The sequence below is a fragment of the Meleagris gallopavo genome, chromosome 2 (assembly GCF_000146605.3).
Source record: "Meleagris gallopavo isolate NT-WF06-2002-E0010 breed Aviagen turkey brand Nicholas breeding stock chromosome 2, Turkey_5.1, whole genome shotgun sequence".
Taxonomy (NCBI): Eukaryota; Metazoa; Chordata; class Aves; order Galliformes; family Phasianidae; genus Meleagris; species Meleagris gallopavo.
Genome location: NC_015012.2, coordinates 30,044,928 through 30,062,512, shown reverse-complemented (window position 1 = coordinate 30,062,512; position 17,585 = coordinate 30,044,928). Strand labels below are relative to the sequence as shown.

Below are 17,585 nucleotides of genomic sequence, written 5' to 3'. Positions count from 1 at the left end.
TTTTTTCCAAATATGAAAATAGTCTATTACAGTTTTGCTATTAATTTCTTCATCATTTCACATAATCTTATAAAAGCCTTGGTCTGGGTGCTTAACAGAAATACAGAAATATGGTTGTGAACATAATATGATAGTATCCAATAGCTCTGTAGATCCAAGAGCTGTGAGAAACATCTAGAAGTTTTAGCCCTTTCTTAGCATTTCTTTTACATACATACTAGTGTAAGTAAGTTGTTGTAAGTTTTTTAAGGGAATGCTCAGACCACGTGGACTGAGTTGATACATGAAATGTATCAAAATCTTCAGGATTTATTTGGATACTTGTTAATACCTCAAGGGCCTGTATATTTTTCCATTGCATTAGGAAGCATTAGTCAAACTCCTTAAGTGCTGTATTGTATTGAGTGTTGCTATATTGAAAATAATATTTCTAGCATATGAAGAATTACATTTGAATGTTAAAAATTGTTTAATTGAGCTTATTTTAGAGCTTTTTTCCTCTAAGATTTTTAAATGATAGCATTCTCAGGGCCCTGAAAATATGGCTTAAACTCTATTTAGTAAAATACAAAGTTTAAAAGATAACCAGGAGAACAAATAGAAAATAAAAATTTTCTGAAATGTATGAGATTGCCAGTTCTTGTAAAATGTTCATATGAATTGGCTACACTACTTCAACTGGATAGCTCCCCCAATTTTATTTTTAATAGCAAATAAATAGATTATTAGGAATTTTCCAAACAAAAGCTATCCACACAAGAAAGAAGCAGAAAACTAGTAACAAAGCCTGAGCAGTGATCAGCATCAACACTTCAATTTTTCTTAATGCTTACTACCAAAACAAAACAAACAAACAAAAAAGATATCACAGGAACATCAAGTTTCATGAGATGTAACAGGTTTGTGATGCGGATGGGATAATACTCTCATATCCCTTATTTGACAAGATGATCTAACCTCATTTGGCCTGGAGATCTGGCCTTTCCAGAGGCTGTCTCAGCACAGTGCTGAGAAGGGCTTTGGGAGGGAGGACCACCACCAGCAAAGGCAATAGGAAAGACCTGTTCCTGCCACAGAGAGAGGCACAGGTCCTGTGGTTCCTATGTCCCAGTGGTCAGCAGAGGGAGGTGAAGGTGGAACCAAGTAAAGAGAGACAATGTGCTGCAGAAAAGGTACAGAGCTTGGTGCTCAGATGCCATCAGTGCATTTTCTCTTTTCTGGGATGCCATTTTGGCTGCATCTGATCATCAGTAATGAAGTCTAGGAATGAAATTGCTTTTGATCTGTGCTGATGTGAACATTACTAGCACAGCATTTAAAGATAAGGCAAGGTAAATTTAGAGATGTCTCCTGCAGATACCCAGAATTGCAAAGATCATTAATCTTTCTTCACTTCCCAGTTCTTCCTAAAGGGACTCTCCGTTTTCTCATGAAGTGATCAAAAAATTCCCTAAGGACGTCTGCCAGAAAGAGCTATTTCAGAACCTCATGTTTTTCTCAGAACAATTCTTGCTCAAGGATGGCAGCTGGCACAGTGGGAGCGGGATTTCAGCTAGCTCATGTCAGCTCATGTCATGTTGTAGGTCCTGTTTGGGCATCTTAAGGCATGCACAGCTCTGCCTCCTTTACAACCAGTCAAGCTCATAAGTAGGTATCCAAGGTCCTCTGTGCCTCAAGTACCCCTCTCTTCATTTCCTCATTTCTTTATGAAATTAATATTGTTTGATTTACTGCCGAGAAATTTTAGAATATGGGTAGGAAGTTAAAAGAAATTACAGATTAAATTGCCTGAAATTATAACTGCAACTATGACATAAAATGCCTTTAATTTAAGGTATGGCCCTGCTAGTTTTACTCAGTGAATTTCAGCCAGTGAAATGGTATCTAAACAGAAAAGTTCAGTTCTGTGGCTTCCTTATGTTTCCCTCTACAGAATCTCAGAAAAACCTTGAAATACAGCTGGATTTGGTTCAGCCAAAGTTACCAGTTACCTATGCTTGTTTCCTTGAGCTTTCCCTACCTTTGGCTTGCTCTGCTAGCACAGGAGGACCAGGGCTGCAGCCAGCCAGGGTGAGGAGAGAAGAAGGTGTGAGCAGATGAAGGGAAGACCAAGTGGGAAATGTCCTACCCATCTCTGCTTTTACAGAGCCAGGCTCCACCGGAGTAAGTCAGAAAGCAGAAAGAATTCTGTCAGAAATTTCTGAGATAGAAAAGATTCTGCTTCTCAAACAAGCTATTTTGGATATAGCTCTACTTTCTTTTCCTTCTTCTTTTCATTTTGTCTTTGTTTTGTCCCTTGCATCTCCCTCTCCGATCCATCCCTCAAAACATGTTTGAAGAGCTGTGTTGTTCTTTATTCAATTCTAAATGCACTACTAACATCTTGGTAAAATACTAAGTTCTTCCTGAACAAGCTTTTGTACCCACCCCAAGATCCTTTCCTTGGCATCCACATTGGCTGTTGAGAAATTTCCTCTTATTATGCACTGAGTAGATGTAAATCTATTTAGCATAATAGCAGTAGATTTTCCTGCTGTGTATTACAGTACTGGAAACCTTTTAAATATCCACAAAGCTGAACCATTTTATAATCATCTCTTCTGTTCTCCTTAGTACCTCAAAATAATTTTTGAGTTGAGCCAGCTAATATCCTCCTGCTTAAGTGTTTCTGAATCCACTTCAATTGTGTGTGCACGGAGGGAGGGTTTCCTCCACACTTTCGTCTTCCATCCCTGTCATTCAATGTTCCAGTCCAATGATTTTTCCATTTCTGTTTCCAGTGAGCTCATTTTAAAGTTCCAAATGGCTCTTTACACTTATATCCTCTGTTCATTTCTTTCATTTCCATTTCTTTTCTTTCTTTTTTTTCATGTCATTACTCATATTAGAATGTGCCACTATCTTTCATCTAACACATTACATCCCCCTTTTTTTTTCCCTCTATGTAACTGAAAGCTTTTGAACACACATTTTGACTTCTGCAACCAATTTGCTATCTTTTTTCTTTTTCCAGAAAAGAATCTTTTTTGTCCTTTTACTTATAAAAAATCAAGAATTCCCAAACACAAAATTGCTCACAGGGTAGCAATCTCAACTTAATCTTGTAAAGTTTTAAGAAAAACATATTCTGTGTCTAAAAAAAAAAATCTGAGATACACTCAGCCTATCTTTTCTTAAATGTCAGCTTCCAGCCTGATCTTATATAAAAATACATTTTTGAACGATTTTTTTTCAATGTTTATTCTGTATCTTGAATGAATACAGATCAGTACTTCTAATAAATTAGTACTGAGAGATTCTTTTCCAGTACAAATGGAATGGAATGTGACAGCCTTCCTAGGAGAACAGGGGAAAATGGGTACTACGTTACAATGGATTTGCAAAGTCTGCTTTTCAATGAGATGTCCTGAAAGTACAACAAATGTTTCAGACTCGAAAGATCCATGGCATGAGCTGCTCTAAGAATGGATTTTAGCAATTAAGATTCGAACTCAGAAAAAATGTTAAGCAAATGCTGAAGTTTGTGACCCAAGCACACAAAACAGTGTTGGGAGATTTCAAAATTAGACAACCTCAAAGGAGTAGGACAGATAGGAGGATAACGGATTCCCCACCGGTGATAACAAATCATACATAAGTGTTCCATCTGTGTGAAAAGACTAATGATTATAGATATTTCACAACCCAAAGGCCAAAGGAAATGTTGCCTCAGATTCTACTTTATTGTTTTTTTATTTCTATGCCTGTTTGGAAATTATCACCTATTTCTTCTTTTCTTGGTCCGGAAATTAGCTATACTCTGAAAGAATTGAGATGTTTCCAAAAATGTTCCGGTTCAGAAAATTGGGCCTGGGTTGTAGTTCTCTTCTGGGAGAATTGAAGTGCTGCAAATTGGAAGAAAATGCCAGATACTGTTGTTAATGCAGGCTCACAGCTTCTGAATCCTTGTTTGTATTCAAGTACTTCCCTTCTATGATATGGTAATATGATCAGGTTTTAAAACAGGTAATATAGGAGTTGCAGGAGTTACTTGTTATGAATACTTTATCCTGTATACTTAACTTGTTTGTTTGTGAACTGAGCATGAAGCATATAAAGGTAGTTGCTATTCATAACTATTCACTAAATAATGACTAAATCACTGAATAAAAATCTTCAGTCTGTAAGCATTTCACTGCAGCTTGTCTGTTTGCAATAGGTGATTGGTCACTTGAAACATAAATCCTTGTTAAGCTTCACCATTTGACAGAAACATTTCTGTAGCAGAGCAAGTGATAAACAGTCAAAATTTTGCCTCACAGATTACTCTTTACTTCTAAAATTAATGGATGTTCACAGTGTTGGCAGCAGTACTCTCATGTCCTTTGAAAGGTAATATCATTTTAATGAGACTTTTCCTGGATTTTGCCAAAAAGAGGTTCAGTCCTGGCACAAAGCTATGGTAAAGGTGAATTCTGATCTTTAGGCCTCTCCTGCCTCCTGGAGACAGTCTTATTTCCAAGATAAGGTGCTAAAGAAAGGTGGAATGAATAATTTCTTCACCACTACAATGCCCTAGGTCTATTTTCTCCATCTGAAACACTTATCTTCAGCAGTCCTACTGACTCATTGCTCTGCATGGCTGGTAGGAAGAGATTATGATGCTTTTGTGCTCCCTGCATGTCACTGCTCCTCCTTCCAGTCCACTGATTGGCAACTCGGGGGGACTCAAAGTCTACACAGCATTGCCCCTGAAGCTTGGAGAGAAGCTGGGCAGGGATGCTTGTCCTGCTTGCAAGGGCTGAGGGCTATTAGCCAGTGGAAGAGCTCTGTAGAGTTATACTTCACTGAAAGTGTGCAGCAGAGCATACGTAACACCAGAAAAAAGCTTTTATAGTCTGAAAATCAATTCTCAAAAATATGCAGTTCTATCGCAAATATTTATGTGAGTTGTTCATTTTGAGTATAGTACATGTTTCTCTTTTTCTTATGTCAGTCAGTCACTGAAATTTCCCCTGAGAAAGAAATGCAATTTTTTGGCCAGATTGACTTTGTATAAATATATCTCTATATCTCACTATGCAATGAGGTTTTTTTCTTTTTTTGTTTTTTTTTTTTTTTGTTTTTGTGCCTGGTATAACAGGGACTGATCTAATGCAGCAATGATTTACAGTTGAGAACTCCCTCATATTCACAGCCCCAGCCACGAGAGACAAGGGCAGCTGTCTCACACAAGGTTGGGAGCTGCTGGTCCACCAGGCAGTGGTTCACTGAGGCACCAGCAAGATAGCTGGAGCTGGTGCCTGAGGTTGCCGTACCTGGCCACATGCTACGTTATGTAATACATCTAGCAGATGGCAGTTTCTGTTTATTTAGAAAATAATGATCAACTATATTCTGGTACAGTTTTTTCATCTTGCTGTGTATGTACATATACTGAGGGGGAGAGTGATGCTGAAAAGTGGTCCCACAGATCACATCCACTACTCAGGCGTGAGGCCTGCTGAAGTGGATGATTTGGTAAGTTTTCTTCCATCAGTAACTGACCAGATGTTAGTGAAAAAGTTTGAGTAACTCCTCAATATTTTCTATTGGCTGAGCCATCAGGCTGACACAGCCCATGTACTTTAGGATGTAATTTTGTGCCAGAATATCCGTATTAAAATGTGATTCTAGAACAAAAGTGTATACACAGAAAAGATCACTGAGCACAAATTTCCCATCTCCATTTTTTTCCTTCCTTTTTTTTTTTTTTCCCCAAATCGGAAGTCATCAGAGTTGTATTTTTCCCGATTAACACATTCCTTCATCAACTATAATTGCAACCATTAAATTAGATTGCCTCCTGTTAATCTTCCACTGCTTCAATCCCATTATGCAGGGAAATAATGTAAAGTGTCAGAATTAGAGGATGCAAGTGCCAATCTTAAGACTAGAGAAAAATATTGTTTTAATAAAAAGCAATTTAATCATAGTGAACTTTAAAGCAATGAATAGATGGCATTTTCTTAGATCACCAGAACATGCATAAAATAAATGGAAATCTTTTCATTAACAAGAAGAAATAAACATCATATCAAAGCTGATGGCATTCTCACATGCATCATTTGTATAGCTCAACAGACAGCTTAGAATTAAAGGGAGCCTGAGGCAAAGAATTGGAGAAACAAATAGGAGCACTTGAAGTCTTAATTTATATCGCAATATAAAGTTTATAAGGCTAGATAAAAAAGTATGTAGTGGAAACATTAAGTCCCAGCAGTTGAACCAGCCTGATTAATATCTCTTTGAACAGAACTTACATTAAGATAGTTCAGAGGAGACACAGCTGGGTTTAAAAGGCAAAGCCTGGCACAGCTGCCTGCCTTGCCATGAAATGATGGTGGAAGACTTTCTTTAGAGTTACCTTATGACAAAATATGATATTAATCTTGTGAGTTTTAAAGATCTCATGGTCTGAGTGGATGTATTAGTGTTTGAAGCACTGAAACATTTACAGATTTGCGTATGATTTTTTGAAGACTATCAAAGATTAATTAGATCTATGGCACCTTTAGGAAAATGCTGCTTTTTTAAATGCTAAAATAAATTATGAACTGTCCCTAGTTTTTTTTTAGTGTATAGATAAAACTAGTGACCTCTGGACTGAATAATTTATTTCCAGTGCTTCATTCCACTATCAGTCAAATATTTTTTGATATTTCACATAGTAGGAAAAAAACGGCTTATTTCCAGCATGAGTAGAATTATGTTAACTTTGCTCTGAAGTGTAAAACATGCGTAATTAGGGAAATGACAGAATCATAGAATCCTTAGAGTTGGAAGGGACCTCTGAATACCATCAAGTCCAACTTTCCTGCAATGAACAGGGACAGTACATCTAGATCAGTTAGCTGCGGGCCTGATCCAGCCTCTCCTTGAAAGACTCTAGGGACTGGGCATGAACCATATTGCTGGGCAACCTGTTCCAGTGCCCCACCACCCTCACTGTAAAAAACTTTTTCCTTATATCTAACCTAAATCTACCCTCTTGGAGCTTGAAACCCCTTGTTCTGTCACCACCGACTTTGCTCAAGAGACTATCCTCTTCTTTCCTCCCCTTTAGATACTGAAAGGCTGCTATTAGGTCACCTTGGAGCCTTCTCTTCTCTAGGCTGAACAGCCCCAGCTCTCTTAGGTTGTATAAGAAGTGTTCCATTCCATGGATAACTTTTGTGGCTCCCCTCTGGACATGTTCCAGCAGGTCTATGTCTCTCCTGTACTGAGGACTCCAAATCTGGATGCAGAGTGAGGCCTCATGAGCACTGAGCAGAGGGGCAGGATCACCTCCCTCAACCTCCTGGCCATGCTTCTATTGATCCAGCCCAGGATACAGTTGGCTTTCTGGGCTGCAAGGGCACACTGCTGGCTCATGTCTGGCTTACCATCCACCAGTACCCTCAGATCTTTTTTTGGCAGGGCTGCGCTCAATCCTGTCATCACCCAGTTTGTATTGGTTGCCTCAATTCAGCTGTAAGATCTTGCATTTCGATTTGTTGAACTTCATGAAGTTCACCTGGTCCCACTACTCAGCCTGTTTAGGTCCTTCTGGATGGCATCCTGTCCCTCTGGTATGTTGACTGCACCCCACTGCTTGGTGTCATCAGCAAACTCACTGAGGGTGTACTCAACCCCACTGTCAGCGTCACTGATGAAGATATTAAAGAGTATCAGTCCCAGCACTGACCCATTGGGGACACCACTTGTCACTGATCTCCATCCAGACACTGAGCTACTGACCACCACTCTCTGCTGTTTGTTTATTGTGTGGTTTCTAAGATGGCTTGGAAAATTTTCATTGGTGGATGTTAAGAGCTGGTTGTTCACTCAGCAAACAAGCAAATAAACAAGCAAAAAGGAAAGCAAAAGAATTAAGAGCAGGCTATTTATGTTCCCAGCTCAAACATTTTTATTCCAAGGTTTCTCCATCAGTATTTTTACAGTATGATTGTTTTTTTCTCATATAGGTTACCACAAAGTTGTTCTTGGAATTCATTTAGGCTCCTTTTTTAAGCTATTATTATTACAATAGTCACTTCCTCTGCAACAGCAAAGGTTTCCTTGACTTTTTTTTCGGATTTGTTGAGGCTATTTCAACCCCCGCAATCCTCCTGTCCTTAGTGCAGCAGCCTGGCTGTCCTCCAGCTGTTGCCTGTAGGGACTATTTGGTGTCCTCTGCCAGGACAGTTACTTCAGTTGCCAAAGAAGTTGAGAGATGTTTAAATGTACACTATGTTTTTTTGACCTTGCTTTTGTGTGTATGTAATTGCAGTTAATGTCCTCAAAATTTTGTGCAGTTTAGGGCAGATGTGGACCTGAACTCAGTAATCCTGACTGTGGGAGAGGTGTAGAGTATCTTCTACTTGGATGTGGACATGTTTCAAAGCTGCAGATGCCCGGGTCTGGGACAGGAACAGCTGGGACACCAGTCTCAACCTGCCTCTGGTGCTGCTGACAACCATTGGCTGACTGGGGGTGCAACCATCCCCTTTGCCCTTACATGCATATTGCTGTGAGCTGCTATGAGGATGATGGGGAGACTCATATGCATGCCTCTGATCTGCAGTTTGATGCTTTGGTTGTAGACAAATTTGGCTGGTCATGTACAAAGCTTAGGTCATGTAAAAATATTACTGATAGCATTTGAAAAGAATAGTCACTGTGTTGCCAGCCAGGGCAGGAATGATCTTAACAATTAAGGTTGAAAAGTAGCTTCTCTGTGCTCTCCGTATGTATTATTCTTTCCATCAGAGTGGCATGCTATTTTATTACCAATGTCTTGTATTACTATCGTAAACTGTCAAATGTAAAAGTATGTCAAATGTTTCATTCATTATTTTAATGTTAACCATACAATCACTTTCTAACGTGACTCTCAAAAAAGAGATGAATGTAGACATGTATCACTTATGTGGGAAGGCAGTTCTTGAAATGATTTGGTTCTTTGGCTCTTGGTGTCAAAAGAGAAAGTAACTCCAGTATTATGGGATTTCATAGTCTGAATGGGGTCACTGCTGTTTAGTTATGCATCTTATTTTAGCTTCTTTCCTCTAGAAAGTGGCCACTCAAATAAGCTATCCAAAATTCCATGTCTTCAAATGTAATAGGATGGAAAACAGGAAAATGGGAAGGATATCAAAGAAAAATAGGTATGAAACAAGAGAAAGAGGCAAGAAAAGAGATGCAGAAAAGCAAATAGGGGTGTGCATATGTAGAAGAAAGGATACGAAGATGTAGAAGAAAACTTCACAGAAAGTGCTGAAAGAAAGTGAAATTAGAATAATTAAAGTCATTTGGAAACAAAGAAAGTTAGAAAGAGTCAACAATTTGGAACAGTCACTGGAAAGAGACGTATGAGAGCTGCCTGACTTTATGCAGAAATCGGTGTTGAAGGAATCCAGCCTGTTTGTGGCATTCAGCAGTCAACAACCCTGTAGATCAGGTGTGGCAGCAGAATCCTTTCTTCTTCCAGGCACATCCTTGGCATTCAATCCTTCCTCACTATGCTGACATCTGAAAAAAGCAAAGGTGCTCTCTGAAATACAGGAACAAGTCAGTCCGTACTTTGCTTGTAAATAGCATTTGTCAGAGAGGGAAAGGTCTGTTGTCACTAGTGGAGTCAATCATCACTAAGGTGCAAGGATACCACAACCTGCACGGTGCAGCCCACAGGCAGCTTAACATTTTACTCATTTTTCATTGTGATTGGCAGCGGCAGTATCTGTACAGCACTTAAGTTTTCAACTGATGAGAAAAGGCTTGTCATTTTTGTTAAAGATATTCACATTTCTGTGCCACAGAATCATAGAATCATGAAATCGCAGAACATCCTAAGTTGGAAGGGAGCCACAAGGATCACGGAATCCATAGTGGAAATGCTAAGTTAGGGCTTGAACCAGTAATTGAGCATCTGGTGAGAAGGCAGGGCCAACCCAGGGGAGCTCAGGTGCATGCAATGCATCTGAGTGACGGAAGGGGTGGATTCTGGCTCCACCCCTTCCCAGACCTCATTTAAGGGTTGGCAGTGGAGGTGAGGCTATTCTTCTGGAGATCTCTGCGTATCTGAAGTCTTCTGAAGGTAAGCAGCTTATTTTCTTTATTTCTGTACCTACTGTTGTTGTGTTTGAGTGAATCCTCCCTCACTGTGGCATGGGATCTTGCTGTTTTGCTGTCATTGTTGTGCTTACCATTGCATTTCAGATTCCAACTTCTGGCTCCGCACAGGATGACCCAAAATTAAAATCTGGTGTTCAAAATCATTGTGCAAATGCTTCTTGAACTCCAACTGCTTGGGGTTATTATTGTTGCTGTGGGAAAACTGTTTAGGGGCTCCAAAACCCTCTCGTGAAGAACCTTTTCCTAACACATTGCTTGATATTCCTTGACATACAGCTCCGTGCCATGCCAGGCTTCTCTACCCTCAAGGTAGTTAAATACTCCACCCAGTTTAAAGTTGTCCATGAACTTGTTTATTAGGCCTTCTAGTTTTGAGTTCAATTAATTTAGGTAAACTTTAAAGAGGACTAATTAGGGGCTAGTATCTTTTTCCCTGTAACATCTCTTTCTAAGCTTTCTACTTTCAAATTTGAGCACAAAATGTGTTATCACTTAATCCCCCAAAATATGAGATTAATTTACGTATCTGTAGGCATGTGGCAGTTTTCATTGCAAAAGTTATTATATATTTGCAATGTAATTACAGAGCAGTTTCATGATAATTAAAAAATTATTTGTGGAACGTGGAGTGAGACATTAGATGAAATTGCTATATTGTCCTATTTACCCATAATTATTTGTCTAAAAATATAAGGGTGGAATTTCATGTTTTGTGCTCTCAGAGAGATGCTTTATGAGAACGAGATACTTGTTTAGATCTGAATAAGTATTTAGTGTTTAAATAGTTTTCTCTACTCATCCCCAAAACTTTGCATTCAATCTTTCCTCTACAAACCATGAAAATACTTCTGGCAGACAGGCAGCTCTTCAGCATGTCCTCAGGTGCTTTTTGAGATAAGATAGAGATGAAAAGTAGAAAAGCATCTGTACACTGGATGATAAGGGTGAAAACATAAAGTCACAGTGATTTATAGTATCTCTATGATGTATGTGGAGAACCTTTATTTTTGCTCCTTTAAAAGAAATGGAGCCTTGTACTTGAGGCTAAGGTTGGGGCCATTAATTGGGAATTGTCAAGAATGAATTGCAAGTGCAGCGAGGTCTTGCTAAGATTACGAAGCTGAAGCACAATAAAACTATTCTAGTACATGGAAACTGCATGCAATTTATCTACTGGGGTGTGTGTTATGTTTCAGAATGCTTTGAATAACAGTGATCTTCATGGTCATGATATTCATGAGAGAACTATTGGAGAAAAAGTTCAGGTAAACTTTAGACTGCAGCTGTTATTTATTTACTTGGTAGGTCTTTAGGAGCTAAGTTGTATTGTTTAATTCCATGCAGCTTTAGAACGTAAGCCTGGTTCTCAATGGCCTTAGCTCATTTTGAGAAAGATGGAGATATTTCAGAAGGTATTAGGATTTTTGTGGTAAACTATAAAGTGGGGACCTTTGAACCATTATTTTGCACTTGTAAATCAAGGCCAAGACCTTGAAGAGCCCCTTCTTCCTCGGTAAGAGGGGAGATACTCTGGGTAAGACTGAGAGTAGCCCAATTTGCTACAGTTGGTTTTTGAAAAACAAAGCTCAGAGCATCACTAGTGCCTTTTAATGGACCAAGCTAGATCTCTGCTAGATGTGAGTGCTGCACCTCCAATACATATCTTATGCTACATTACTCTTTCTTTCTTTCTCCCCTCTATTTGCTCTCTCTGAGGTGCCAACAAGAAAATCAATCTGATAGTGAATGGACTGCAGCATGTTGTTCTCTCCCAGTTCCTACTGACAAACTAAACCCAGCATCTATATCAATTGCTTTGCACAGATTTCTCTCTTAAAGTGTGTCGCCCTTCAAGGGAGGACTAATGATGCCATTGCTTCTGCTAGCACTGCCAGACTTTTTTGGGGATTTTTTTGCACTGATTTTTGGGGAATGCACAGGAAGGAGTTTCATGGCTCTTTATCCCTTTCTCCTATCTTGAAGAAAAACTGCACTTCTCAAACAACAGTAACTGTTGCTTCTATTTTCCTGCCTAAAAGTATCTGAACCACACAACATGAAATATTTCTTAGAGTATATGTGGTTTAAAAAAAAAAAGCTAAATCTCTTTTGTTCTTCCTACTGAAGTTTTATCCATGGAGAGGAAGAGACTGTACAAAGAAGTACTGACAAATCACTTATTTCAAAACTGGAAGGAAACTTTTAAAGTGCTCAGAAAAGTTGCGCATGGAGCCATTTTAAAACTAACAACAGTGATGACATCTTGGAATGAATTCCTATGGAATTTGAAAGCATAAGGTAAATTAGTTTCAGATGCACGACAGATAATTTTTTTAAAAAAATGCCTAAGTGAGTTAGAAACCTAAATCTTCATTTCAGACATGATTAATGGCACTTAGAGACAGCTTTCTTGAAAATATGACTTGATTTCCTTAGTAATGGGCACACCTGGAAAGCTGTCTAAATGTAAGGTAGTTTTCTTTGCAGAGTACAAAACTTTTCAGATACTCTTATTAGGGGAGGATTGTAAGGAGTATTACTGAGTATTGTCAAGATGAGATTTGAAGAAAAAAGATTTCTTAGAAGTCTCAAGATTTGGCCTAAAGGATCTCAGGTTATTTACTAACATTCTTGTTTCTTGCTTCCCCGGATGAGCAGCAGTAGATATAGCAGATGAGAATATGAAGAGGATTAGTGAAAGCAAATTATGTCTAGATTTTTATCAGTAAGCAATAAGGAGAAAAGTCAGTTTTCCCAGAAATCCAAACGAAAGGTATGTGTATGTAGTAATTTATCCTATAATATTCTCAAAGAGAAGGATATGCACAGAGAAGTGTATTGCTGTTTTTGAGATGTTTGTGGTCTTGCAGCACAGAGACATTTATGTAGGATGTGTGTCCTGTCCTGTTATCAGTCCTTGTGCATTATGTGCTTTGAAACACACCGTAAAGAGTAAGCTAACTTATTTCATTAATTTAGCAGTTAAAATGTGACTTATTCGTAATGCTCAAAAGGGATTGCTGAATTTTCTCATCTTACAGCCTGAGACCGTTTGCACACAAATGGAAACTGTATTATTACCACTTAGTTTGCTAATATCTTAGGTCCCAAGTCTACACATTAGATAACAAAATTTTAATACAAACTTTTGGATAAGGATTACTCTTATTCTGACATTGAAAATACAATCTGGGTGATCTTAGAATTATGTATCAGAAATGTATGTATTATTTGACCTAAGTGAGGGATGCTATAACATCAGCTCTTCTTTATGAACACTTATTCTCTATATACAGCTATACTTTTAATGATGCTATTTACAGTTAGCTCACTATGGTGGAACCTATATTGAAACAAATCTTTGTAATTAATTTTGGTTTAAGGAGTAGAACAACATGGCACAAGAAACAATCATACTTCCAGTGTTTGAGGTGATAATTCTATATAGCAAACCATTATTTGTATGCTTGAAGTAAGTCCACTTTTTTCTATGTCAGTTTGTCCTGAACACCTAAATGACTTTCTGCATGCATCAAGGTCATAATCTACCTGTTATCATAACATGAAAAAGTATCATTGTATAACAATACATTTAAAGAGAGGCTATCAGAACCTCTACAACTTTTTTTTTTTTTTTGGGGGGGGGGAAGGGGGGTCTCCTTCAGATGTTAATTACTTATTAGTTAGTATGTGATGGAACAGGTTATTTTTATTAAATCATGTTATGGCCAGGAAGATCTCGAGACCATTTTGTATAAACAAATCTGAATAACCTGGTTACATCGAATACAGATTGTAGTGAAATAACCTTTATTGATTCCAAGGCAGACACTTCCAATAAAACCAGCCACCAACAGATGTATTTAATCACTCTAAGATTTTATTTTCCATAGCAGCTGAACTTCGGTCAGATCCAGTGACTTCCTAGAGACTTCAATATCTTGTTCAAAATGGACATCCACACCATTTGAAGTTCCATCTGGTCTAGGTGTGTATTCCTGCTACTCTGCCTCAAGTTTTTAAAAAGCAAATTTGTAAGCAATGTTGTTTAGTTTTGAATGCTTAAGCCCCATCAGTTTCGCTGAACTTAAAGCACCTACTTGCATTAAGAGAGAAGTACATCTGCTGTTATGGGTATACTGCTTTCTCAGTCAGAATGTGTGCTGGTAGTAGTGATATTTTACATATTGGTTAGGAAATCTAACAGATTTATGATATATCTTGATGTATTAACAGATACAGTACAGTTTGTAAGAGAGGTTAATTCTTAACAAAGCTGCAGTTTATTAACACTTAATTTTCAGTTTGTTTGTGGTGAGTTGCGTCTGTGTAACTCAAATTCTGTAGAAAGAAATACATAACTATATGCCAAGAGTCCATACTGACTAAATCAGGAATGACTGTTCTAAAATAACTTTTAGAAGAACATTGACTTTTCAACAAAACTTATCTACCTTTCACTGGATTCAATGCTGAAATCTCATTTCTACAAATTGGAGTAGAGCCCATAGTGCTGCTTTTAATTTTTGCAGCAAAATGTTAATATATCTTTCCATGTTAGAATCTATAAAAGTCTTCTACCAAAAGCGTGTGCTAATTGGATATTTTAATTAAATTGATATTATTACAATTTCTGCCCTTGGGAATTTATTTCCATGTTTGTACATCAGACAAGAACATGACTTTCAATCTACAATTAAGGGAGAAAGGACAAAATATACAATTAAGCAAGGACAAGCAGAAAGGCTTCTAAGTTTATGTAAAAAGACATTAAACATGTCAGATCAGAAATTTAATGATGTCTTTTCAAGACCAGAAAGTGAAACTCTAGATTTTGGAGACATTTATATTGTTTCATGACATAGCTTTGTACCTCAATCTGTTGGAAAACCAGGTGTAATTACTTTCTTTTTGAGAGAGTTTAAAAATTATTCTAAGGATACAAAGTCTTTATGGATAGATTTTTAAGATATCCAATAGTGAGTGGTTCAGTTTCTCCTGGTGACATTTTTTCACTTCTACAGTCTTTAGTATCCATGAACTCATAGTTCACCCATGAATTGAGCTCCAAAGCTTCTGGGTCAGTGAGCTCTTTACATGTGACTTAACATACTTTGCAGTATACCTTGAGTTCTATTTACATTCACTTTGCATCATCAGAGGGGCAGAAAATATTTCCCAGGAGATGATTACATCTAGGACCTGAAATAAGGCAGGATTCTTGGGGAATATATTGTACTTATGCATGTTTTGAAAAATACACTGTTGTGAGTTTTAAGATTGACATGTAAATACTCAAAAGAGGATGAATTAAGATTTCAGCCTTACTTTTGAACATCAGGGCCAACTAATAGAAAGTGAAGGGAATGCATGCAAACACTCAAGCCTTGTGTTGGTGTAGTGGTACACTGATGTGTAACTAGGAGGCTATAAACAGTTGCATCACTTTGGAGCTTATTGTAAGAAAAATGAGGTGTTCTTGTACATGACTTACAAAATCAGCAGATGAACAATTTGTGCGAATTTAACTGGAAGAATCTTGTGATGTTTTCCTATTTCCCTCAGAATGAAAGGTATTTCTTTAGTAACTGTATCCTTCCATGATGCATTAAATTTTACTTTGTCAATGAATAGTAGCTTTTCTAGCAGTGTTGTTTTCTTCATTTTTTTCAATAATTTGAATTGTATATTAGAAATCTCTGAAGATTTAGTTTATTAATAATTGTGTTAATTTAAATGTGATCTACCATATTAATTGCATCTTATGGTCTATTCTGTTAGCTAGGAGGCTTTTCCACTTATCAGGCTGATTTGTTTCTGAACAAAGCATTCCTATTTAAGTAGCAACAGCTTTTATATTGACAAAAGTACTTGTTGTATTTGCCTGAATTCACAAATTTATGACCTATGTTTTTCAACAAATAAAAACCTTCAAGCTTATGTCTTGCTTGCATCAACTTTATATATTTAGAGATGAGCTTTATAGTTATAAGGAAGTGAATTACCTGTCTCAGCTTTGCATTCTGAAGAAGGGTAAAATAAATTTTAGGTCAATTTAAGACAATAGGTTGATATTTAATTAAATATTCAAGGATTTTCTCAAATAAAAAGAGTCATACTAGGGCATACATATCTGTTCAAAATGCTTTACTGAATCAAGACTTCAGTGAATTAAAAACTTTAATAGCCGTGTACCACCATGCAAATTCAGCTATGTGTATCTCATAGCTAGATTTACTGAATTTTAACAAACACTTTAATTATTCAACAGAAAGAATTCAATTTTTGGAGTGAAGAAGGAAGATCTTTCCAGACTAAGAATAGAAAGTAATCAGAAAGAATAGACATAAATCAGAAAGAATAGACATAATTTAAAAAATGAAAGTTAACGAGAACAGATTAGCATAATTCTATCAATGATAACATTGCCCTCTGATTCTTTTGGATTTCCCTTCAATAATATTACTGTTTCTATCTCAGTTGAATCTCTGATAATTGCTTACCTTTGAAAACAATCAAGAATGTGAATGCTAGTGATGAGTTATGATTGACTGTGATGGTATTTTAGTGTGTGATATTTGTGGCTGGTAGAAAAGCATTGTTTGAGACGTGAACAGTTGAAATGCTAAACAGAGGATAGTTTCCCCACTGGGTCAGGGTACAGGGTTTTGGGGTCCATGTGTTCTGTTCCCACTGTCATGAGAAACTGCTCTCTAAGCAAAGGGGCACTTCAGTGTTGAAGAGGCTGCTTGTGAGCAAAGTAAAGGGGGAGGTGATGGAGGTCATCCCAAAGTCTCTGAGAGATTAAAGTATTTTCTTTTCTCCTCAGTGACCCATTCTGCTCAGTCTCTGTTGCATGAGAAACACAAAACATTTTACTACAATGGGAATTTATATGCAGATGTGTTTTCCATTGCAATCACAAGCAGATACAAATTCCTGGAGTGCTTGGGAGCCAGACTTCCAGATCAGGTCCTCAATGGTTTCTTGGTAAGTGAAATTCTTTACCACCCAGCTGACATTGCTAATGCTGTGATCCTCCCCTCCCTAGCAGGGGATGGGTTAATGTTTACCAAAAATCTATTGCTGCTGCATCAGAAATAGCAACTCAAGTCAACGCTGCTCAGATGTGACAGATGGGCTCTCTGCATTCACATGTTGTACAAAATGTGGCATTGTCCTAGTACTTTTGCTTAGCTCTACAGCAGCCCATCAAAAAGACTTGACAATGAATATTCCATTGAAAATGGTTTTGGTCGTTGACTCAAAGTCAACTGCATGGTAGGTGCTGGCTTACAACATGGCAACAGCATCTTTCCAAATTACTTAAGAAAAACCTACAAAGGATGTAAGTAATTCTAAAATACAATAAGTCATTTGCAAACAGAGCCAGTGACTACAAAATTACTGATATATCTCCCAGGCCATGTGTAAATATCCCATGTCTAAAT

The 17,585-nt window shown here is 37.6% G+C and overlaps 1 long non-coding RNA gene across 2 annotated transcripts; it reads left to right on the top strand.

Annotated features, from left to right (window-relative positions):
* Positions 1 to 10,061: 10,061 nt before the first annotated feature.
* Positions 10,062 to 17,117, top strand: LOC104909624. Of its 2 annotated transcripts, XR_792471.3 has the most exons (3): positions 10,062 to 12,432; positions 14,028 to 14,122; positions 16,964 to 17,117. It is a non-coding gene; the product is annotated as an uncharacterized LOC104909624 (long non-coding RNA). The 2 variants fall into 2 exon arrangements; XR_002111878.2 differs by lacking the exon at positions 16,964 to 17,117 and having other exon boundaries at positions 14,028 to 15,363.
* The last annotated feature ends 468 nt before the right edge of the window (positions 17,118 to 17,585 follow it).